This window comes from Triturus cristatus, chromosome 9 (assembly GCF_964204655.1).
Source record: "Triturus cristatus chromosome 9, aTriCri1.1, whole genome shotgun sequence".
Classification (NCBI taxonomy): Eukaryota; Metazoa; Chordata; class Amphibia; order Caudata; family Salamandridae; genus Triturus; species Triturus cristatus.
Window position 1 is genome coordinate 841187191 of NC_140592.1, and position 24337 is coordinate 841211527.

A 24337-nucleotide genomic window follows, 5' to 3' on the forward strand; every position below is an offset into this window, starting at 1 on the left:
TGAAAGTCAACTCATTGTGCTGGAGGAAATATATTCATAGTGGTAAGTAGGCAATACCCAATGCCCCAAATCTTCCACTTTGGGCTCTACCACTAAGCCGCCTGATGGAGTCACACCACATAGATAGCTGAAGAGCTGCTGGAATCGTGATCTGAGGGAACTAGTAGAAGACAAGAAATTGCACTTGTTTGAGAACCTGATGGCCACATATGCGCTCTGACCCGGACAATTCCACTTATATTCTGCCCTACAAGGGGGTCATGGGTAGGATATGGGGCTCAGTAACATTTACCCAATATTGCAGTAGAGCTAGACATGGTTTTGGATTTGAGTTGGACAAAACAAGTCATCATAGGACTGTTATCGGACCCTGCTGCAGAGTACGGGGGGTGGTGTCATAGGCACTCAAGGACTGGTGGAAGACAAGTTGGTGGCCAGAATACAGTTTAATTCATTGGTTCGCTGTTTGGGCTTGATAAATACTGTGTCTAGGAATGCTAGGTTCTGCTTCACCCAATTTAAATATGTACATCATGCTTATATCACCCCGGACAGGATAGGGAAGATGCACGCTAGTGCCCAGTCCACTGTGAGCACATGATATGGACCTGTCCGGTAATAACCACATTCAAACGAGAGGTAACGCATTGCATTTTGGAGCTCACCGCCTCTATTCTGCTGTAAAATCCAATTAGATGCTTGCTAGACATGCGCACAGTTACTCAACGAATAAAGCAGCTGTCTGCTTCCAGATCCTAGCTCTGGTTCTAGCTAAGCACTGTATAGCTATGGCATGGAAATCCAGCACGACTCCAGCAAGGGAGCTATGGTGGAAGGGGCACGGGAGGAGTTGGCAGTGCCGGCAGACACTAGCCAGGGATTGGAGATGCCTATTATCCAGTATTGGGGTATCTTTCATAGATTCACATGCCTGAATCATTCCCCGTCGGCGAGGCGGGAGTCCCACGGTAAAATACAAAAGCAGTAGTAGGCTGAAGGGAAGCCAAAAGGCCGAAACCTGCCTATCTACCTCATTATATGAAATGAACTAAAAAAAAATTAGTTCCAACCAACCACCTGCCTGCACCCTCTAGAACCTTTCCAGCAGAGGCAGTTCTCCTCAGATTTTCACCGCACGTCGTGTAGAAGGGAGTCTCCTTGAGTGCTTACTCAGTTTTTCACTTCTTTTCTTCAGGATGTCTGATAAAAAGGCCCTTTTTAGACCTTGCAGCACTTGTGAGAAGAAGAGGGTCCATGTGGGCGACCAACACAAGGACTGCATCTACTGCCTTCATCCAGAGCATGTTGCTAAGGATTGTAGAATTTGCCGTACTTTCCCTCCTAAAACTCTGAGGGATAGGGAGGCAAGGCTTCTCTTATGGCTCAAATCTTCCTCGGCTGAGGAAGATGAGGCCTCCACTTCAAGCAAAAGGGCTAGATCTCGAGACAGCTCTTCCAGTGAGGGGAGAAAACATCATAAGTCCTCCCATGCTGTTTCTGACCATTCACAGAGGTCCCCTACTAAACCTTCCTCTGGGTCAACGCTGTCTTTGCCCTCTGAGGAATCCAAGAGGCCTTCAACTTCTAAAACTGTGAGTAAGATCCAGCTTAAAACGCCCACACTGGTTCCATCATCGGCGGTTTCTGTCACTTCTGCTGCCCCCTTGTCGACTGCTACCGTCTCGACAATGGCTATTTCTTCACCTATTGTGTCTAAGATCTACCAGAAACCTCCTCTTAAAGACTCGTCAATGAAGAGTTAATTGTCTAAAACATAGTCGATGACCGTGTCGTCGTCTAGCTCATCGACGAAGATACTTTCCTCTTTGAAATCTCTCATCGACAGTCCCGTCGTCGTCGACGAAGAGCCCATCGATGAGTTTATCAGTCTCGCAGCCATTACATTCAACGCCCATATCATACTCCTTTTCAGTTGAAAACATACCAAAGGCAGGATTACAGTAAGATGTCTCCTCTATTGCCATCTCATATCTTGGAAACTTATGTTGAAGATGAGGATGATGACGAAGATTATGAGGGACCGTTCGGCATAGCTCACCACCCCTCTGAACTTAACATCAAGTGCCAAGAGGCGGATGATGATGATGAATATCATGAGCATTATTATCAGGAAGATCTTGCTGTCCCATATCATAGACCTCCCAGAAGGGAGTCGTATCCCAGAGAAGAGTCATCTCCCCCCTATGCTCATTCAAGATCTCCAAGCCATGTTGGCGGATTACCGTCAGAGGTTTCCACCACAACAGCCTACTCCAAAATTTCCACCTCCGCCAACAGAGCTTCCTGATCCGTTACCTCAGACAGGGGTTCCTGCTTCGTCGCCCACCCTCCTGGTTCATCGCCGCAAGGGCATCATGACACTACTTCTTCGGGAGAAAGAGGTTGAAGAGGGTGAATTACCGGATAAAGATACTAACACGGATCCTTGGGATGATTACGTCATACCAATGCCTTCTCCTCCCATTCCTCAGCCTTCGGATTCTCCCCCTGAGTACATTGGGGGTTTTCATAACTTGATGCAACGAGCGGCATCTAGATTTCAATTGCCAGTTACTGTAGAGCACACAGATTGCTTTTTACATGATTTTAAAGAATATAGAAAGGTCACGAGCAATTCCTATCATTGATTATATCTGAATGAAAGAATTAAGATTATGAAAACGCCTGCTTCAATCCCGGCTGTATTCCCTCGCATTGATAAAAAGTACTGTGCTCCTCCTGATACTCCATCTTGCTTGATTGGTCATCCCCGACTGGATTCGGTGATATCACAAGCCGCCCAACAAAAATCCGGCTACGCCCATAATAACACTGCCTGACTAAGAAGGTTGGAGGCTAGACCTTATAGGTAAAAAAAATTCCAGCATGGCGGCAGCATCTATCAAAGATGCAAATTCTCTGGCTATTCTCGGCCGTTATGACCACCAGATGTTGTCGGAGTTTATGGAATTTCTTGACCTTATCCCTGAGGACCGTAAGCAGGATGCAAGAAAGATACTTTTAGAGGGAGAACGAGCTGCATCTGAGATCATAGATTGCGCTCAGGACATTGCAACCAGCTTTAGACAACTTGCTGGAGCTGCAGTACTCGGACGCCAAGGATGGCTTAAAGCCAAGTTTTTTAGGCCAGAAGTACAGACTAAGATCTTAGACATAGCCTATGATGGGGAATCCTTATTCAGAAAGCACATTGATGAGGTCCTCCTTGCTATAAAAACGGACACTGATACTGCTAAATCGCTCGGCGCTCTACAATACAGGCGCGGATCATTCAGAGGTGCAGGGGAACGCGGTTTTGCTTCTAGAGGAGGGTATCAAAATCAGCAAAATAGACCGTATCAGACACAGTATAGATAGCATTATGGGCAATCATCCTACCGACAATTCTCTTCGGCTGGTTTCTGACGTCAAGGTGGTCGAAAGCGATCGAATAATCAAGGTCGCGAGACCAACAGGAAGCAATGATCTACACAGGACGCCAGTTATCGTTCCCTCCCTCCCCGTGGGCGCAAACATTTCATCTTTTGCTCACGAGTGGCATCAGTTCACTTCGGGCCAATGGGTTCTCGACTTAGTGAGCAAAGGTCACACCTTGGAATTCATCAAACAGCCACCTACTACTCCGCCCAGGGGTCTCCCTCCCCCTCGTCTTCACTTTTTGTTCAAAGAAGCTTTAAAGATGCTTCGGAAGAATGCAATAGAAAAAGTCCCAGCGTCCCAAATAAGAACTGGATTCTACTCGTTTCTTCCTCATCAAGAAGTAGTCAGGGGAGTGGTGTCCGATCCTAGATCTCCGCAAGCTCAACAAATTCCTCAAAAAGCAACGCTTCCGGATGGTCACACTTTCCGAGGTGTTAAGCTGTCTAAACAAAGGGGATTTTTTAACTTCTCAAGATCTGGAGGATGCGTACTTTCACATCCCTATACACCCCAAGCATCGCAAATATCTACGATTCACAGTGGCTGGCGTCCACTATCAGTTCAAGGTGCTCCCATTCGGACTGAAATCAGCACCAAGAATCTTCACAAAATGTCTGGCACCAGTGGCAGCGACATTGAGATCTCAAGGAATACAGGTTTTCCCGTATCTAGACGATTGGTTGCTCAAAGGTCCTTCGGAACAGGCAGCCAATCACGCTATCACAACATGCCTACATCTCTTTTCGACTCTGGCTCTCTCTCTCAACGTGAACAAGTCACAGCTGCATCCCCTTCAAGTGATTCCTATTCTGGGGGCGGTGCTGGACACGAAACAGTGCAAAGCATTCTTGTCAAAAGATCGCCAGTTACGTCTTCAAAAATTTGCAATTTCAAAAAGAAAGTCCGTTCGGTCCGGACGTTCGCTTCCCTTCTGGGGATGTGTTCATCTGCCATAAACCTCATACCTTTGGCACGGCTCAAAATGAGACCTCTTCAAGAGGGATTGCACCTGCAATGGCCGCAAGCTGGAGGATCGTTTAACGACTCCATCAGGGTCACACCGCGCATGATAGATTCTCTGCTTTGGTGGACTCAGATAGTGAATTTGGCTCAATGCCTCACTTTCCTACCAGCTACTCCAGATTTCGTTTTAACAACCGACGCTTCCATGGAGGGATTGGGAGGCCATCTGCAAGATTTACAGATTCAAGGAAAATGGTCCCTGGAATACCGACAACAGCATATCAACAGATTGGAGCTTCGCGCCATCTTCCTCTCGCTGCAGGCTTTTCTCCCGATGATTGCCGGTTCCTCGGTGCAGGTCCGTACCGACAATACGACCAGCATGTATTACATCAACAAACAAGGAGGAACAAAATCGCTGTCTCTATCGCAGGAGGCTCAGGAATTGTGGGAGTGGGTCACATTCCACGAGATAACCTTGAGAGCAGTACACGTCAATGGGCTCCACAATGCTCTGGCCGACGCGCTGAGCAGGTCTCTAGCGGGCTGTCATGAATGGGAACTGGAGCAGTCGCAGGTGGACAAAATCTTCCAAGTTTGGGGGAAACCAACACTGGATTTATTTGCAACGAGGGAAAACAGGAAATGCCAATATTACGCCAGCAGATTTCCTCAACAGGGATCCAGGGGGAATGCCCTGTCCATGCGCTGGTCAGGGATTTGTGCATACGCCTTTCCCCCAATCCCTTTGATTCCGAAAGTGCTCTGCAAAATGAAGATGGAGGGTTGCCATCTCATTCTGATTGCACCCCGTTGGCCAAGGCAGTTCTGGTTTCAGGAACTGATTCTACTGTCCCAGGACAAACCTATTTGCCTGATTCCGACACTCACAATGTTGTCAAGAGAAGGGGGTCAAATACTCCATCCGGATCCACAGTCTCTGCGCTTGCACGCATGGCTCCTGATTTCTTAGAATTCAAAGATCTTGACATCTCTCAAGACTGTCGTGAGATTTTGGCTAAGTCTCGTGCTCAAAGTACAGTCAAGACTTATCGTTTAAAGTGGAAGCGATTCTGTTATTGGTGCGAGGTGAATAACGTCCACCCTGTTCAAGCGCCTGCTGAACAAATTCTTCCTTACTTATTGTCCCTGGCTAAATCTGGGCTTGTCTTTTCATCGATAAAGGTTCATCCAGATACAGAAAAAGTTCCAAACAGCCTTCTCCCTGTTCATCTTCGCTGGTCAAAGAATTTATGAAAGGACTTTTCCGAGCTTTCTCTCCAATTCGCGCACCTCCTCCAGAGTGGGAGTTAAATACTGTGTTGGTGCAATTGATGAGACGACCATTTGAACCTATCCACAAGGCTGATCTCAAGTTTCTCACTTGGAAAGTTGCCATTCTGCTAGCCATGACTTCTGGACGAAGGTTTAGTGAAATCCAAGCCTTCACTATCACAGAACCCTTTTTGCATTTCACTAAGGATTACGTAACTCTTCGAACAAATCCTAGATTTATTCTTAAAGTTCGTTGAACCAGTGAAGTTAAAGGTTTTCTTTCCGGATCCATCCACACCAGCTGAGAGAGCTTTACATTCTCTTGATGTGAAGCGTTGTTTGAAATTCTACTTACAAAAGACCAAGGATATCAGGCGATCCAACCAGTTGTTTGTGGCCTATGGCCAAGCCACACTTGGGACTGCAGTAACAAAGGCAACAATAGCCAGATGGTTGGCTTCTACAATTCATTTCTGCCACGACAAGGCCAAAGCGCATTCTACCAGGACTGTAGCAGCTTCTACAGCATTGTTTGCCGGAGTGACTATGGAGAATATCTGTCGTGCTGCGACATGGAAAAGTGTCCATACTTTCACAAAGCACTACTGTCTGCACTCTGCACAACAGGAGTATGCAGCCGTAGGGCAAGCGGTTCTTCGACATCTTTTTAATTAAGATCAGATTCGGGTATTTTCTCTTTATATATTGCAATGCTGCATGTAATTGATTTATGTTTCTTCGCTCTATATATGCATATTTCTTTGTGTTAATATTTTCGCATTATTTGATAATGTTTCTTAATATGCATTCCATTTCTTAAAGGTTTATTTAGGCTATTATGTTCTGGCCTTTATGGATGTATTGGGGGAGTTTATGAACCTTGTCTCCCACCATCTGCAAATGACCTTTTGTTGGCTTACTGCTTGCTATTCTGAATCGGGCATGTGAATCTATGAAAGATACCCCAATACTGGATAAGAAAACAAGTTACTTACCTGTAACTACAGTTATCCAGTATTGGTATCTTTCATAGATTCACATGCACCCACCCTCCTCCCCGGCGAGACAGTTCTTTATGATTTGGGTTTACTACTTCCCACTTGTGCTTAGAAAGTCTGAGGAGAACTGCCTCTGCTGGGAAGGTTCTAGAGGGTGCTGGCAGCTGAATGGTTGTAACAAATGTTTTAGTTAATTTAATGAGGTAGATAGGCTACTTAGGTTTAGGCCTTTTGGCTTCCTTTCAGCCTACTACTGCTTTTGTAGTTTACCGTGGGACTCCCGCCTCGGCGACGGGGAATGATTCAGGCATGTGAATCTATGAAAGATACCAATAGTGGATAACTGTAGTTACAGGTAAGTAACTTGTTTTCATATCGATCAATGTGAAATTTATCTTGAGAAATTGGAACAGAAATCGGACACACAACCACTGTGACTTGGGGGCCTGCGAGAAAGGACTGACCCGGGGCATGTGTGGTCACTGAGCTACACTGGGGTTATATATGGGAAGTGGAAGGCCGACGGACAGCGCGCGGGGGGGGGGGGTCTGGAATTGGTCACGTGGTCTAGTAAGTTAATATGTCCTGTAGCATGATGACGAGAGCACAAGGGAGGCAGGAGAAAGTCATGTATAGTAAATATAGTAAAGGTGGCTGGGAGGGAGTGCAGCATGTGTTTACGTTATTTTTATGGTTCATTACTATATGCTATAACCTCACTGAGTTATACTCATATAATGATCCCATGCCCACACGGCCATGTGTGTTAACCTAAGTGTACATTTATATACTTCACCTTTGTACTTCCTTTGAGAAATATGCCCATGTTTCTAAAGATATGTATACATGTTACACTATGATAAAACTACTCTAAAAAAGTTTGATGCACGTGCACTCCTCTGATTAATCAATCTGAGGAACCCAACTGAGATTTTAGCCTACATTTTAAAATTCCTTCAGATGTACAGAATGTTTCATATTTTTAGTTTTCAATTTTGCTTCTTTATTTATATAGTTATTAATCTGTTAATATTATTTAATTATCTAAGTCGACGTGGACCCCCCCCCCCCCCCCACTTTCTCCCCGGGATCAGGTGTCGCTGGCCCCATGGGTCCCCAGCCCAGACCACAAGTTAGGAACCAGTGGTTTATTCCCAAGAATAGTCTGAGCGATAATAGGCTAATTACTAGACTAATTGGCTTTAGCTTCAACTCCCACAAAGGGGTAGCAAGTTCTACTGAAATACTGCAGTAAAATACAGTTATTTTAATTTGTATCTAAAGTGAACCTGAACACTTTAAACTCTGCTTGTTCCTTATGGAGTCAAGAGTGACTTAGTGTAGACTGTAGAGCGGAGTGAAACAAATGAAAAGAACATGCAACCTGTTAACTAACTCTGTGTATCAGCTCCTCGTAAGACAATCACTCCACAGGACAAACAAAATGCTTGACTGTATCAGGACTACGCTTTGGTGCCACCCCCTATCTCCTTCAAAAGAAATCATTATACTCATGATGACGGTCACAAGATATTTTACATTTTCTCCATGAAGCAGCTGGCTGCTTCTTTCCTGGTGCACACATAAGAATCTCCCAGTGTGTGAAATCTAATTCTATGCTAATGTTATTGATGCAGTCCCTGTATGCAGGATATCTTGAAGTTGCTAAACTGTTTCCCATCCATCCTCACTAGTGTTTAGCCCCGTTTGTGGGTAATGCATGGTCTCATCTCATCATCCACGCCCTCTGTCTATGCCTGATGCAAATGAAACTAACTACTTGTCTGTGCCAACCTCTTGCAGTTGTCTAAGCTTTCTACCTTCTTTCATTTAAATAGGTTGCTTGCTGCTGAATGCTTACAGTATCCCTTTATTTGAATAGATTCTGCCTCAGTTCTGCAGTTGGTCGTTCTTTATTTCAAGGCTACTTATGTACATTTACACACACCACCCTCCCAGAGCATCATCTTAGCATTCATCTTTCTAACAAACTTCTCATAATTGTAAGTTTTGTCCTCATTCCAATGTATATGGTATTATTTGACTCTAACTTCACCTGCTCTCCACTTTGCTACGGTTCTTCCATATCAGTCTTGTTAGGGTCTCTTGCTGTATATCTCGGTTTAAAGAAGTCTTCTTGTCATTTTTTTATGCACTCCGGCTACAGACACCTGTGCTATTAGGAAAACATTTAGGTACCAATTCTTTAAAATACACATAGTGTGCTTTTGTTGCACTCATAGGAGTATTTCTCTCCCACTTCAAGCAGAGTGTATCAAGCCACCTTCTACAGAGTACTTGCAAAATAGCCTCTTATGCATTGTTGCATCTAAAAAGTGCACTCAACAGTCAAACTTTGTCACATTCAGTTCTTTATCGCATATGTAAAACACCACGCCACCACCAATTACAGTAACACCACTATCAATGTAAAAGCCACCACCAATAAAAAAAAAAAACACCACTCCCTCTCCGGCGGTTCCTACCAGTTTCGGGCTCGGCCCTTTTCATGTTTCCTCTCACAAGGGTTGTCGTTGGGAGCCAAACATTATTAAACACTTCCTTATGTGGCTTATTCCATTACAGTTTGCTCTGCCACAGGTTCTCATTTTATAATTCTTAATGCAAAAAATATTTGAAAGAACTTGTAGGATGAGCTCTTTACCACTTCCAAATATCTTATCCTAAGTGGAAAAGTTGTAAATGAAAAAGGATCTAAATGACAGTTTTTTCTTTAATCCCTGCTTGAACCATACCGAAACAATACGACTCAGCAGAAGCTTTAAAGGTTGCAACTCTGTTGATGTAAAGTTTCAGTCCCCTTCAGCTTCTCATGGCTGAATCAGCTTCTTCTCAGAATTGGTTCTCCTCTCTAGAGGACAACTCCAGGAGTGATTGTCGATATCAATGGCCCTACTGCATCCAAATATTGATTTGTGTCTCTGCCAGGAAGAGAAGCAGGATGTCCTCTGTGTTGGTAGACATTTGCTCCAGACGCCCCTAGTGGCATAATGTGCCCTTACAATTATGACAATCCCCTCTGGCACCTGTGGTGCCCAACCAAACTACTCTAGTTAAAGACGTGGTGCCAGAAATTCTATTACCTACAAGCTGCCTGCTAGCTTAAGTTGAAAATGAGCACTCTAACCTTTAAGTTCTTATCGTCTTCTGGCTGACTTCTTTGCTAGCATAGAAAAGCCAAGCAAGTCGTTACTTTCTGTAGACTATGAAGTCTTTGTTGCAATATTAAGTCAAAAAGGGCATATAATGTGACACATTTGTATATTTGCAAGCTACACATAGAAGCATACTCTTCTCCCTGATTAAATATACCAAATTTTCAATCGATGCAACACTCCAGGATCCCCGTACATTTAGCAACCCCTAGGAAATAACAATCCGTATTTAAGAATTTAGAATAGAGTCTTGATGTTGGAAAGCTAGATGCACTATTCAACAAGTACATGAATAATCAGATTTGAGATGCCTTAATAGTATAAGTAAGTATCCAACAATATTTTACTTGAGCATACAAACTCCTCAGTGTGCCTACTTGCAGGAACTTTTCACACTACAGAACATCCACCAGCAATGTCAGTCATAGCTTGAGTCTACTTGTAGAAGTCTTGATGGTCACCTAACTGCCTTTAACCAAATTGCTTCACAGAATGGTCTAGGAAGTATGCAAGGTTGAATTATCCTTGTGTCCGTAAATATTGGATAAAAAAAGGCTTGTTATCCAGTTAGATTTTGTTGTTTGTACTCTCTGACCTCTTCAAAGATTGTCTCCTGGCTATTGCTACTTTTACAGATTTCTAAGGAAAAACAGTGGAATACATTTTTCTGCCAACGTTCCTAAACTGGATATTTACTACTAGAAGATAAGATGTCTGTCCACAATTTTCTATGGAGGAACCCATTTGTAAAATGTATACTGAGTGATATCCCGCACAACCATATTAATAGGTATTCAGTTTTGCTTACAGTCTTAGTTCACTGTGAATGCAAGGTATAGTTTGAAGGCATCCTGTAACGGTCAGTTTTTTTCTCTTCTTTTTCCAGTAATAATGTCTTACTACTTGAATGTGGATATTTAGTTTGTATATGAATCACCTAAACAGAGAACAATTAATTACTTTTGTTTTGAGAAAAAATAGTGCATTAAGCAACCTTTGTAATTTTTTTTTTTTTTTGTAAATATCTATTTCAGATGGCAGGACAAGCACTGACAGCATGGTGGTCCAGAATGAGGCCGTACTACACCAAGGTACATCAAGAGATGTGGGTTGGTATTGCCATTATGGGCTACTTCTACTACAAGCTATCATATGGTGGTAAGTTTCATGTATTTTCTTCTTTGCACTGTTATTTCTCTATAATACATGTGGTGTTCTGCATCTGTATTCATTTGGCATATTTGGATCTTAAGCTTTCCTTAATGGGATGCAGAGTCTTCAATGTGCTCTGATTAATTAATTCTGCTCTATTTAACAACAGGGATGGCTTGTTAACTCTGACTCTGCATTACAATTTGCATTGCACGCAGGCTACTTAAAAATACCATAGCTGCCAAGCCTGTTTCCTTAATAGTGTGTCACAGAGACTGAGCGTGAGGATTTGCTGTTGTGCGTTTTATAAATATGTTGATAACATTGATAGCGCATGAAGTTCAAGCATCAGTACTGCAGAAGTCACAAATTGTTGACCCTGATTTACAGCTTGAACACTAAAATCAGAGTGCAAAATACATGGACTTGAATAAAAGATAAGAGGATCAACGAGTTAATTTTCTGGCCATTTCATTGCTATATAGTCTCCTCCATTCAAATTGGGGTTTTTTGTTTGCAAGATCTGTTTTATTGAATTTTAAAGAGCACAAAGATGCGTCTTGTATGATACAGAGCACAGATTGCAAAGTGACAGTAGTACATTAAAAAAGTGTTGCATACACATCTACGTGCGTTGACTAGGTACCAATCTGTGTACGTTCCTCTTGGGTAGTTAAGTCTATTTAGTCCCCTAGTCTGTTCCAAATCCTTTTTGAATTTTTTAAAAATAATTTCTCTGCGTCTTCAGCCCCAAGATATGAATGCTTTTACGCTTCTACGAAAAACTGTTTATTGTTTATAATGTTGCTTTTTGGCACCCCTTTGGGACTAAGTGTTCAGCTAAAAGTGCTTAGTTTTTTTACTGTTTAAAAGCTTTAGTATCCAGTATTGTAAACCTCACATTATTTTAGTAGAGTATCTCTGGATTCTGTCTAGCCTATCTTTACTTTGTTCTTGAGATGCTGGTGCCACCTATATGTGCTTGGCAGTATGGTCTGGACTGTTCCCATGAGGCACAGGGTCAAGACTGATTTGCATATGTTTGGGTCTGAACTGGGCTGACGAAGTGAGCTAAAGAACGGTGATGGATTCAACCCAGGTCTGTGACTGGGGGTGAGTATCTGAAACGTTTCAGCACTCCATCCATCATCTCTTTGTGTTTGCTTTGTTTGCCCTAAGTTGGATGGGTATGCCCAGACGTGGGTCCCTTGCTCACTTTACCACTGGATTCAAGCTAGCCTGGCTGATGAGGGGTGTTACCTCGAAACCGGTCCCAGGATGCTTGTTTCCGTTCCAGAGAAGAACTGGTTTGGCAGTTCGGTCTGGACTGCTCCCATGAGGCACAGTGTCAAGACTGATTTGCATTTGGCTGGATCTTAACTGAGATGGCGAAGTGAGCTAAAGAATGATGATAGATTCAACCCAGGTCTGTGACTGGGTGAGTGTCTGAAAAGTTTCAGCACTCTGTCCATCTCTTTGTGTTAACTATATGTGCTTGGTAGCAAGACTTCAGTCTTTTTTCACCATACAGTTTGTGTGTTTAATGCACACAATTCACTGGCATGAAAATAAATTGTAACCATGCTACATATTGTTGTGGAGTATGGATTGTCTAGCTATGGAAGACTTGTGGCATTTAGCTCAACAGTAAGTCAAGTTTTGCAATTTGGCTGCTTCTTAACACTTGCCAATGAAGTTCTTCTTTGGATCGTAAGTTGTAAGTGTTAATCATGAATTCTCTTCCAGGGGATCCTCATCAATAGTCAAAAGCACTGAATATTTCCGCCCATGTGCGGGGACCCCGGAAATAATAAAAATGATATATGAAAAACATATATATACACAGCTCTATATATATAGAAACATAAATCATTTTTTCTAATACCAATGCAGCTCTCGTATAGGAGGCTAAACAATGTAATAAAACACATAAGCTGCTTTTGCAAATATACATAATATATGTATAAAAACACATGAGAGCAAGATGCACTTGAACTCTGTTTTTAATGAGTAAATCTCATGAGCAAACTGCAAAAGAAAAGCAGGCATTGTTAGCCTACAGGCTGCATTATAAACCAACATAGAAAATGAAAGCAATCTTCCATAAAAACTGGCACGTGCTTTTAACCCCTTCGCTGCCAGGCGTTTTCCCCTCCTGTGCCACGCCCTTTTTTGGCTATTTGGGGTAGTGCGTGCTTAGACCCCTGTAACTTTTTGACCACATAAGGTATCCACGCCAAATTTGCGTCCTTTTATTCCAACATCATGGGGATTCTAAAGGTACTCAGGGTTTGTGGATTCTCCCAGAGGGGTCACAGAAATTAGCCAAAATACAGCAAAATGTTGGGTTTTTTTCGGAAAAATTGGAAAAACGGGTTGCAAATGAAAGCATCTGGGTTTTTCCCTGCAAATGTTATCAAAATAGGGTTTGTGGGGTTGGAATCGCCATTTTCCCAGCTTTTCGGGGATACCAGACTTTTGTCAGAAACCCAACATTTTTTACACAGTTTTGGCATTTTTCTGGGACATAGCCTAATTTTGCTATTTTTTGTGCTTTTGACCTCCTTCCAGTTAATGGCAGAAATGGGTACAAAAGCAATAATGGATCCTGGAAAGCTATACATTTCCGAGAAGAAGACAAAATTCTGAATTCAGCAAGGGGTCATTTGTGTAGATCCATCAAGGTTTTTTTTATAGAAACTAACAGTTAAATATAGGATAAATTAAAAATTAGTTGAAAAAAAAAGCCTTTTGTGTCAACGTTTTCACCTGTAACTTCTTCTAATTATGACAGCTCTTTGAAAGCAATATACCATTACATCCGCTGGACATTACTGGTTGTGGGGATATATAGGACTTGTAGGTTCACCAAGAACCCGACGAACCCAGAGCCAAAAACTGAGCAGCAACTTGCAATGGTTTTTTATTATGTACCGGGTATATAGTAATTATTCTGTAAAAATGTGTACATGGAAAAATCGGTATGAAAGACACCTATGTATTTCTGAAATGGGAACAAAATATAGAGTTTAGAAACAGTAGATATTAGCACATTTCTGAAATTGGGGATACTCATACTAGCATGAGAATTATCAGTCATTTTTTAGAATGACTTCTTTTTTACACTATCTTTCATTTGGATGGCAGAAATGCATCGAAAGTCAATAGATAATAACAGTTCCTTTACAAAACTGAATTACACTAAGTCTCCCGATAAAAATGGTACCTCACTTGTGTGGGTAGGCATAGTGCCCGCGACAGGAAACGGCGCAAAACGCAACGTGTTCACAACTCAATATCGCAGTGAAAATGTACCCTTTTTTGGCAAAGTGCCTAGCTCTAGTTTTTGAACCCTAGCTCTACGGGCACCTTGGGAAACCTAGCAAACCTATACATTTTTGAAAACTAGACACCTAGGGGAATCCAGGATGGGGTGACTTGACGGCCTCCCACCAGGGTCTGTTACCCAGAATCCCTTGCAAACCTAAAAAATTGACAAAAAAACACATTTTCCCCACATTTCTGTGGTGGAAAGTTCCGGAATCTGCGTGGATCCACAAATTTCCACCCACCCCGCGTTCCCCAAAGTCTTACGAGAAAAACGGTACCTCACTTGTGTGGGTCGGCCTAGTGCCCGCAACAGGAAACGGCGCAAAACGCAACGTGGTCACACCTCAATTTCGCAGTGAAAAATGACCCTTTTTTGGCAAAATATCTAGCTGTAGTTTTTGAACCCTAGCTCTGCGGGCACCTTGGGAAACCTAGCAAACCTATACATTTTTGAAAACTAGACACCCGTGTGCTTCCAGGGAGGCATGGCTTGCGTGGATCCCCCAACGTTTCATTACCCAGAATGCCCTGCAAACCTCATTTAGCTGAAAACATCACCTTTTTCACACATTTTTGTGTGGGAAAGTTGAGGCATCACCGGGCTGACACAAATTTCCTACCACCCAGCGTTCCCCCGGGTCTCCCGATAAAAACGGTGCCTCACTCGTGTGGGAGGCCCAAGTACCCGCGACAGGCAAGGCCTCAAAACGTATTGAGGCAACATGAAAATTGCCTACCTCAAAACGACCTGGTTTTGCAAGGGGGGTCACCTGGGTTTTTGGCCCGGTGCTCGGCGGCCACCTAGGGGAACCTACCAAACCCACACATTTCTGAAAACTAGACACCCAGGGGACTCCAGGGAGGTATGGCTTGCGTGGATCCCCCCACGTTTCCTTACCCAGAATGCCCTGCAAACCTCAAATTTTGCTGAAAAAATCACCTTTTTCACACTTTTGTGTGGGAAAGTTGAGGCATCACCGGGCTGACACAAATTTCCTACCACCCAGCGTTCCCCCGGGTCTCCCGATAAAAACGGTGCCTCACTCGTGTGGGAGGCCCAAGTACCCGCGACAGGCTAGGGCCCAAAACGTATTGAGGCGACATGAAAATTGCCTACCTCAAAACGACCTGGTTTTGCAAGGGGGGGGGGGTCACCTGGGTTTTTGGCCCGGTGCTCAGCGGCCATCTAGGGGAGGGCAGAAAGACTGTAATAATTGGGGGGTGGGGTGGGGGTATGGGCCTGCCCGTTTTGGGCAGCCCCACCCCTATATTTTTTTACAATTCCCTGGTGTCTAGTGGGCTTTTTGCCCCCCCCAGGGGGGCAGATTGGGGGCCGATGCCCCATCTGCCCCCCGGGGGGGCAGAAAGACTGTAGTAATGGGGGGGTGGGGGGCATGGGCCTGCCCGTTTTGGGCAGCCCCCACCCCTATTTATTTATTTATGTAACTTCCCTGGTGTCTAGTGGGCTTTTTACCCTCCGGGGGGGCAGATTGGGGGCTACTGCAGGCAGGGGGGGCAAAAAGACTAAATAATGCCCAAAATATTTGGGGGGAGCAAAGGCCCTTGCCCAAGGGGCTGCTCCCCCCTCCCTGGTGTCTAGTGGGTGGATCCCTGCTTGGGGATCGCCCTCCTGTGGCGATCCCCAAGCAGGGATCCACTGGGCAAGGGTACCATTGGAAAGGGGAGATTCTCCCCTTTCCAACGATACCTCTCCCATCTTTGTACGTGCTCAGGGAGCTGAGATAGCCCCCTGAGCACGTACAAAGTGAAACCTGAAATGAGCCTCTTGGCTCATTTCAGTTTCACTTTCACTATAATGACGTCGGCGCGACGTGCGCGCCGATCGTCATTGCAGTGAAAGGGGGGGGGGCCTCGAGTGCTGGGGAAGCTCTTCCCCAGCTCCCGAGGCTATTTTGCACGAAAGGGAATCCCTCATGACGAGCTGGACTCGTCATGGGCATACAAGGGGTTAAGGCAGCCATGACCCCTAGCTTCCCATCATGCCTCAGGGGTGACAGGTCAGTTCTTTCCGGCTCCTGCTTTCAGGACCCTGGATTCACAGCTCTCTACATTTTTTTCTTTTCTGTCAAAAATTCCTTATTTTTGTGTGGTTTTCTTGACTTCACTCAACATACTTTGATAATAGAGTGAGAGTTAAACCATTTTTTTGTGGCGGAAAGATCTTTTCTGTCAAAAATGCCTTCTTTGTATGATCCTTGCCCTGCCTGTGGCAAAAAGGCCAAGTCAGACACACATGATGTGTGCATTCTCTGCCTTCTTGAGTCTCACTCTCCTGCCTCCTGTCAACACTGCTGGAAGTTATCTAAAAGAACAGTCAAAGAGAGGGAGAGAATCTGTCTTTATGGCCTCTCAGAAAGAGGTCGGTCTCCTGTAAGAACAAAGAGGACGCGTTCGTCGAGGAGCAATGTCCCAATATGTTCCCCTTTGGCGTCGGGCTCTGCGTCGAAGGTACTGGCGGAGTCGTCAACGAGGGCCTTGGCACAGGAGCGCCGTTCTTCAACTTCAAAAGCCAAGTCTCCATTGGTGTTAGAGCAGGGTCCGGCGTCGAGACAAGATCCTCCGCCGTCGACTCTTCAGCGATGATCGACGCCAAGACATAAGTCAACATCTTCGACGTCGAGACCGAAGCCCTCATCGGCGTCCCAGCGCAGATCAACGACGAAGCAGAGGTCATCGGATGTTCAATCGTCGAGGCATAGGCCTCCGTCGATGTCAGCAAGACACTCGACATCGAGGCAGCAGTCTGTCGTTTTCACAGCTGGCGTCGAGACACGGTCCTCCGTCGAAGGAAAGGCACTCGACATCAAGGATGGACCCTCTGTCTAAGCAAGGACGATCGCTGTCGAGACAGGAATCTCCGTCGATGCGGCGCTCTGCGTCGAGGCACAGTCCACCGTCGAAACGAAGATCTACATCGAGGCAGGAGTCTCCGTCGATGCGACGCCCTGCGTCGAAGCCCAATCCTCCGTCGAAACGAAGAAGATCGGCGTCGAGATACAGGTCTTCGCCGAGATCAAGAAGATCGACATCGAGACAAAGAACTCAGTCGCGGATGGCGTCTAAGCAGATGTCTCCTTCGACGTCGAGAGCAGGCTCCCACCGTTCCATTGCCAGGTCTGGTTCTCCAGAGGTGGTTATTTCGTCCTCAAGTAGCCAGGATTCTCCCTCTGGTCATCCACGTTCAGTAGAAAAGGCTCATCAAGAAGGACGGAAATCTCCACGTCGTTCACTTTTCTCCCAGATAGATGCGACCATTACACCTCTGGGCTGATCATACACAGCCGGCAGGGGTTAGACGGGATCCCAGTCCTGCTCACAAGTAGCCTCTGGCTTGCCTAGCACAAGATGTGGATCTTTCTCCACCAAGAGGAAGAGCTCGTACTCGCTCTCCTGCACCGCCATCCAGAAGGAGATCACACAGCAGAAGACGAGACAGGTCTCCAACGCTTTCTACCTCCTCTACATACTCCTCAAAAAGAGACTATCCTTACTGACAGTCCACCGTCGAGGATCTCTCCGGTGGACGATGTAAGCACATTCCAGGCCGTGCTTTCCAGGGGGGCTACCAAACTGAATATTCCTATGCCTGTTCAGCAGAATACTTCGGTTATTTTCGAAACTTTGAACCAGAAGACGTCCTCTCGCCCATTACTTCCATTGGTACCGGGGCTTCTTAAACCTGTTAAGGACATCTTTCTTACGCCGGCCACTCTCAAGACTGCACCGGCGAGAATTCTAAAGAAGTATCGTCCGCCAGAGGGGGAATCCCTCCTTCTTGAAGTCGGATCCAAAACTGGACTTTGTAATTGTGGCTGCTGCCAGAAAAACCCACTCAGTGGCCTCCTCGTCCACAGTACCATGAGACCAGGAGAGCAAGACCACAGTACCATGAGACCAGGAGAGCAAGACGCAAGACTCATGGGGAGAAAAGTATGTGGCACTTCTGCATCCATGCTTAAAGTCTCCAGTGCGTCAGCTCTATTGGGGCTCTACGATAGAGCTTTGTGGGACTCTCTACAGCACTTTACAGAAAAACTACCCAAGGAAGACCGTAAGGACTTCAAGGAAGTTTTACAAGAGGGCAGCTTTGGTGGCGAATCTAGTAATTAGTGCTGCGGCGGATGGAGCTACACTTTCAGCACACTCCCACGCCCACGGAATCTGTGCCAGAAGATCTTCATGGCTTCGCCTGACTGCATTGAAGCCAGAGGCGCTGTCCCGGATTCGCAACCTACCATTTTCTGGTTCGTTGTTTGGCTCGCACACCGATGAAGAGATGGCATGGATGTAGACCGAGCTCGATACCCTGAAGGCGGTGGGGCTGGAGGAAAAAAAAAGTTTTGTTGCCGTTACCGCAATACTGATCGCCGCTCCTTCCAACAGAGGGTTCAAACCCCTCATTGGCAAAAGAACCACAACCAACAAGGTCAGCAGAAAGCACAGTATCCAAGCCGGTGATCCAAGAGGGGAAGAGGAGGGAACCGTAAGTCCTCTACCTCGACGAAAGCTCCAGCCAAGCAAGGAGTGCCTGCTCCCTCCTTTACCGTTAACCACTCCAGTAGGAGGAAGTGTTGCGAACCATTTGCAAGAGTGGTGAGCCATCCCGAAGGACCAGTGGGTGTTGGCTACGCTGCAGAATGGGTACTCTCTCTGTTTCCGACATCGTCCTCCCTCGATCCCTCCGGTACCGTCATCATGCTACCTGGTCAACATGCTGCAGAGGGAAGTGGGTATCCTTCTCCAAAAATCAGCCATAGAGAAGGTTCCACGATCCCAAAGAGGTTGAGGAGTTTATTCCAGATACTTCCTGGTAAAGAAAAAAGATCAAAAGTTGGAATACAGACCCATTCTGGATCTGCAAGCACTCAAGTCCTTCAAATGAGAAAATGTTTGCATGTTGGCTCTCTATCAAATATATCCTCACCTCCGCAAAGGGGATTGGATGTGTTTGCTGGATCTGCAAGATGCCTATTTTCATATAGCGATAAATCTGCATCACCGGCAATATCTACGATTCATAGTCGTAACATCCCACTATCAGTTCAAAGAGCTGCCCTTCGGGCTGAAATCAGCTCCCCTGGTGTTAACGAAGCGTATGGCAGTAGTGGCAGCTGCTCTGCAACGCAGAGACATCTTCGTCTACCCTTATCTGGACGATTGATTGCTGAAAGGCCCCTCTCCCCAGAGTGTGATGAACCATTTCCAGCAGTGCCAAAGGGTTTTGTCAAAAACTGGGCCTACACGTGAACTTCGAGAAGTCGACGCAGCAACCCACTCAAACAATCCACTACCTGGGGGCGCTGATAGACTCAGAGCGAGGAAAAGTGTTACCTCTGGAGGAGAGTCAATTATCTATCATTCAGAAAGGCAGACAGATTTTGAAGAGCGGTCTGTCTTCTGTGCATCAGATCGCCTCCCTGCTAGGATCGATGGCATCCTGCATGGTTCTGGTGCCCAATGCCAGATTGAAAATGCGTCCTCTACAGCAGGATCTAGAGGACAATTGGGATCAACTATCTTCTAGCTGGGAAGACAAAATGTGTCTATCACGCGCAGTCAAAGCATCCATTCCGTGGTGGATGAAGAAGCACAACCTGAGGGTAGGAGTACAGTTCCATCAAACTCCTCCCTCTCAGACTCTGATCACAGACTCATCCCTGCAAGGATGGAGAGCCCACATGGGGTCTCTCCAGACACAAGGCCTATGGTCCTCAAGGGAGCAATTGTACCACTTAAACATGCTGGAGCTAAGGGCTGTTCATCTGGCTCTCAAGGCTTTCCTCCCTTCGATTCAGGCGAGTTCCATCCTAGTACAGACGGACAATACCACCACCATGTACTACCTGAACTAACCGGGAGGAACTTGTTCGAGGACTCTATCTTTGGAGGCACAGACCCTTTGAGACTGTCTTCTGGCGAGTAAGCTATCCATCACAGCAGTTCCCCTGCCGGGAGATCAGAATTCTCAGGCGGATGCCCTCAGCCATCACTTCGATTAACAGCAGGACTGGGTCCTCAACGACAAGGTGGTCGACGGCATCTTCCAAGCTTGGGGCCATCCAACCATAGACCTGTTTGCGGACGATGAAAACACAAAATGCCGAGACTTCGCCTCAAGGTTCTACCAACCAGGATCGAAGGGGAATGCCCTTTTGATCAGCTGGTCAGGGACATTTGTGTACGCCTTTATACCCCTGCCTCTTATCCCGAAGGTGGTGACTAAGCTATCTGTCGGGCACCACAATGATACTGATTTGCTCCGGACTGGCTGAGGTATTGGTGGTACCCGGACCTTCTACATCTGTCAGTCTGCCCACACAAGAGGCTGCCGTGTAGACCGGACCTGCTATCCAAGATGAACGGGAGGATTCATCACCCCAACCTTGTGTCACTGAGCTTGGCAGCATGGCTCCTGAGGTCCTCCAGTATGGGCATTTAGGTCTTCCCCAGGACTGCATGACCATATTGAAGGAGGCAAGGAGACCTTCTACAAGACATTCTTATGCCTGGAAATGGAAACGTTTTCATTTGGTGTATGCAAAATAATTGTAATCCCACCAAGGGGCAGAAGGAGGTAGTTTTGCCCTATCTGCTTCACCTAGCCAGAGCAGGTTTGAAATTCTCATTGATTAAGGTACACCTGGCTGCCATTACGGCGTACAGGCGTTCTCCTTCTCAACCCTCGTTCTTTCAGCTACAGGTGGTGAAGGATTTTCTGCAGGGTCTCAAGAAGGTCTACCCTCCGGTCCGACCTCCTCCACCTCCTTGGGAGCTGAACTTGGTACTGTCAAAATTGATGGGTCCACCCTTTGAGCCTATCCACAAAGCAACCTTACAACACCTTAAGTGGAAGGTAGCTTTCTTGGTAGCTATCACCTCAGCTCGTAGGGTGAATGAGATACAGGCACTCTGTTCTAAAGAGCCCTACTTGGTCTTTCATCTCAATAGGGCAGTCCTCAGAACTGGGGCTGGGCGTAGTTGGCGTAGCGCCACTACGCAGAATTTTGGAAAAAAATGTGTGGAAAACGAGCGCACATCCTGAGGGTCCGTGTGCCTGGGACAGGGGTTCCTGGTGTCTGGGCAAGCTCCCTGATCTCCCCGGCCTGGCTAGGTTGAGAAGCAGGGACCGGCCTGGGTTTTGGTCAGGGCCTGGTGTTTGGGAGCCTGCGGCCTGCCAATTGTCCATCTGCCAGGAACAAGGGTCCCTGGTGCGGAGCCCCGGAGACCTGCAAGGATCCATGGGTCCCGAGCAGTCCTCCCCCCGGCGGCTCGGCCCCAGGAGCGCCTGCGGGCCTCCCCATGCCTGAGGCCAAGAATGGGGTCTCCGAGCCCTGCAGCCCCGAGCCCTGCAAGGGCAGGCGGGAGCCCTCCCGCGAAGGCTCAGGGCAGGCAGATTGGTGTTATTTCAGTCCCGGCCATCTGGTCGTGCGCAATGCTTTCCAATGGGGCGACCAGATGGCCGGGCCGGCCTGGAAGTTCCAATGAGGGCTCATTTACCTCCCGGATCCCAGCCAGGGCTCCAGGAGGTCGGGCATGTTCACGCCTAGGGTACCCTGAGCCTCACAGTGCGCACGGGTTCCCAGCAAGAGGGGTAGCCTTCCTCCGGATTACTAGGGGCAAGGTATGCCTGGACACCCCTCCCGGGCTGGCGGTTCTCTGCCGAGGACCAGATGGGATATGTCCGGTCAACACCTCCCTAGGCATCCGGGGCTCCTTCCTCCGGCCCACAGCGTGGCAAAGTGCCCGGGGCGGGCTCCATGGTTCCCGGGCAGTCCTCGTCCGGACCAGAGAGCTCCGGTGGTCCTTCCCCGGGCTTGAGTCCCAGCCGGGGTCCCCGAGCCCCCGGGTAGCGGAACCCCGAGCCCTGTGTGGGCAGGCGGGAACCCTACCGCAAAGACTCTGGGTGGGCAGATGTGAGCTTTTTTCGGTCCCGGCCATATGGTCGCACCTCTCCCCTCGGCCATCTGGTCACGCGCAATGATTTCCAATGGGGCGACCAGATGGCCGGGCTGGCCTGGAAGGCTTATTTGCCTCCCGGATCCCAGCCAGGGCTCCAGGAGGTCAGGCGCGTTCGCGCCTGGGGTCCCCTCCGTCACTGAGTGCGCAGGTTACCAGAAAGGGGGGTAGCCTTCCTCTGGGTTAGTAGGGGCAGGGTGTGCTGGGAACACCCCTCCCGGGCTGGCAGTTCTCTACCGGGGACCAGATGGGCTAGGACCGGACAACACCTCCTAGGTGTCTGGGGCTCCCTGCCCCGGCCCGCTGTGTGGCAAAGTGCCCGGGACAGGCTCCATCGGTCCCTTGGCAGTACTCACCGCCAGGCGTCCGGGCCCTGAGAGCGCCTGCGGACCTTCCCGTCTTGCGGTGCGCACAGGTTACCAGAAAGCGGGGTAGCCTGCCTCCGGGTTAATAGGGACAGGGTACTCTCTGACCCCTCTCGGCCTAGCGGTCCGCAGCTGGACGGGCCAGGATGCTGCCCCAGATGGGGTCCGGCGGGCCTCCCCCTGCTTGGCTGGGTCCAGGGGCATGTGGAGGGCGGCCTCCCCAACCCAGGCTACGTCCTCAGTCCTGCCGCGTGGCAGGGTGCTCGAATGAGGTCCCGCATGTCCGGGGAGGCTTCCCCTTCGCCTCCAGGCCCGGGAGCCCAGGCTGGGTCCAGGGGCCCACCGGGCTCCTGCTCGTGTGCTCCAGCCATGGACCCCATCCCCCAGCCTGCTGCCCCGCCAAAGGCCCAGGACAGGGTTCCATCCTACCCGGGGAGCCTCCCCTTGCTCGGCTGGGTTCAGGGGCTCCCTGCGGCCCGGGGGTGGGTGGCCTCCTTATTTCCGAGGTCCCTGCACATGGGCGGGAATCTTCAGTGCTTATGACTTTGATGAGGATATCCCTGTAAGAGAACTAGGATTACAGGTAAGTAACTTATCCTTACTGTTTGAGGTACTCAAAGAGCAGCCAGAATGTTGTGCTTCATTTGCCTTTTATTTTCAGGGTGTTTGCAGTTTTGTTTTATATTAACCACCATGGTGTTACTAAACATTGCCACTTTCCAACAATGGCTACCAAAGTTGTGTGTTACTTACTTATTACCTAAAAATACTAACGGCCAGATGCAGAGGACTTGAACATACATAGTACTGTTTAAATGTCACTGCAGATTGTATTGCTTGTTTTAATTAATATTTTTGGAGGGTATTAATATACTGCACTTCAAGGCCCCAGGACTGCATAACACAGAACAAGCAACACCTTCAAGCGTGTGTTGGCTATAGAGCTACCATGATCAAAGGAAGCAATGCACACATATAAGTTCTGACGGTGGAGTGGGTTGTGGGTGGATTAAAAAAGAGTCTGATGTAGAAGGATTGTGGTTGTGCGCCATTTCCTGAATATCCGGAAGAAAGGGTTGGTCTTAAATAAAGGTTGAACTGATCTATAGGTTGAGAGCACGGGAGGAGAAAGCCAGTCTAAATATTTTTAATTTTCTTGCGAGGTGTCATCCAGTTTGTGCTACAGGTGGTGGGAGGGATGTCTGTATGATGACGCAAATGTATGCAACACAGAAAAGGTTATTGTTTAATGCATGTTAATATTTGATCAACTTCATTAAATTAGGGTCATCCACCTCCTCGTTGCATCTTTTAGTTTGAAGTTTCTTAAATATTGTACATGTGGTAACACATTGTAATATGGAAAGGAAGAGCATCATGGTGAGTTTTACACTGCGTTGAGCTACAGTAATGGTCTTACTGTTTATTTTCTAGGTAAAAAAGCAGCAGTGAAAGACAGTAAGTATATTTTTATTTATTTGTCTCACAAAATGCGTGGTGCATGATGTTGTTTAAAAATATTTCATGTTTCAATATAAAAGTTTATTGACGTTTTAAAGAGCAAATAAGACTCGCATTGCAGCCTTGTAAAATTTGCAGCCCCTGATGTAATCTTCCACTTACCCCGTTCCCTACCAAAATTAAAATATCCTCACCATCT

The 24337-nt window shown here is 46.9% G+C and overlaps 1 long non-coding RNA gene across 2 annotated transcripts in view; it reads left to right on the forward strand.

The window, feature by feature from the left end:
- Nucleotides 1-24123, forward strand: part of LOC146798926 (uncharacterized) — a 46164-nt gene extending 22041 nt beyond the window's left edge. The window contains exons 3-4 of one of the 2 annotated variants that reach the window (XR_014968804.1): nucleotides 10888-11011; nucleotides 24112-24123. This is a non-coding gene — a long non-coding RNA (uncharacterized LOC146798926). Of the gene's footprint in view, nucleotides 1-10887; nucleotides 11016-24111 lie in introns of those variants that run through there. The other variant, XR_014968803.1, reaches the window with a different exon arrangement.
- The last annotated feature ends 214 nt before the right edge of the window (nucleotides 24124-24337 follow it).